Source organism: Neomonachus schauinslandi, chromosome 10 (assembly GCF_002201575.2).
Source record: "Neomonachus schauinslandi chromosome 10, ASM220157v2, whole genome shotgun sequence".
NCBI classification, from domain to species: Eukaryota; Metazoa; Chordata; class Mammalia; order Carnivora; family Phocidae; genus Neomonachus; species Neomonachus schauinslandi.
The window spans coordinates 90,370,880-90,372,335 of record NC_058412.1 but is presented as its reverse complement, the minus strand read 5'-3'; positions in this window follow the sequence as shown (position 1 = coordinate 90,372,335).

The window sequence follows — 1,456 nt, the reverse complement described above, 5'->3', positions numbered from 1 at the left end:
TTGTACTTCTTACTTCTTACCGGATACTGGGGCTTCCTGCAGTGAATAGTGTTCTGACTCCTGTCGCCTTCATCACGGTTTTGTTGTTCATAGAAGAGGTCAGACGGCTGCGCTGGGTCTCTGGCTAATCTCTGGGGAAATGTAGCAGCGTGCGGGGCAGGCAGTTCCAGCTCAGAGACGCCCGCCGCTTTATTTGGGCTCCCTTGTCTTTCCCATCCGCAGGACGAACTTAAATGGCAAGCTACAGAGTGAGTGGAGACTTTGAGGGACTAGGAACTTGAAAAAGCTCACTTAGTAACCCATAATAAAATTCCACTTTGGTTTGCAAACAATCAGAAGGAAAAAAAAAAAATTCTCAGACTTGAGACATGAGGCCACGGATGGTTATAATTTTCAGCCTTTTTTAGAAGCAAACTGGATTTTTCTTCTGCCTATCTCATGTTCCCTTTGGCTTTGGAAGTCTTTTTTCTTTTATCCCCTCATCGTGAACTTTAAATAGATGGGCAGTTTTTAAATAGGAACTGGGCCGTGGGAATGACGGATTGTCTAACACAATGCCAAGCTCCTAAAGAGCATTAAACCAAATGGGATGGAATTTGGCAGTTTTCAGGGTTTCACAGTGCAAATACTGTGTTGTGAGGTGGCAGTGTCACAAAAAGCATCAGAAAGAAAAGAGGAAAATGTTTCTGGCCTCATGGCCCTGGACTTGCATTCCCGACTCCCCCGGCTCAGGGTTAACAGGAAGGGCCGGAGTTCTGAGAATCCCGGCCACAGCAGGCCCCTTCCTCCCAGCAGCTCATCAAAGGCCCTTGAAGCAAAGGGTGCTTTTCCTGAAGTCGCAGATGTGTTAGTCATCGGAGCTGTCTTCCCCCAGAAGTAGACCCTGAGACACAGATTTGAGACAAGTCATTTATTTGAGAGGAGAAGTCAGACAGGAATGGGGGAAACCAACAGAGGGTACCTGAGTGCGCAGTAACACTGAGGCTCCTGGAGCATGGTCCCGAGGGAATACTCTCAGTTTTCTGAGCCAAGGAGACAGGGCTGTGGCAGCTCTCTTCCAGCTACCCTCCTATTGGAAGCGGCAAATTCTTGATACTCTGGGCTGACAGTGAGAACCTAGTTCACCAGAAGGAACACGCAGGAGGAGAATGGCCGGCAGCTACCAAGGGGCTATGGGCATGGCACCCGTGTCTGCTACATCGGCCCTCCACAGAGATTTGAGTTAGGGTGTCATGGGGGTTATGAACTCACTGGTTTTCAGCCTCCCTAAGGCATAAGGTGCCCATCTCAGACTCTAGTTGGAGACCCTTCAGAGGTGTCCTTTATGTTCTTCTTATTTTAATAAGATATTTGAGATAGTCCAGGAATCCTCTCTCAGAACCCCTAGGATCCCCCTGTGCTCTTTGGTGCCATCTAACCACCCACTCACCTCTCCATCCATCCATCCATCCACCCA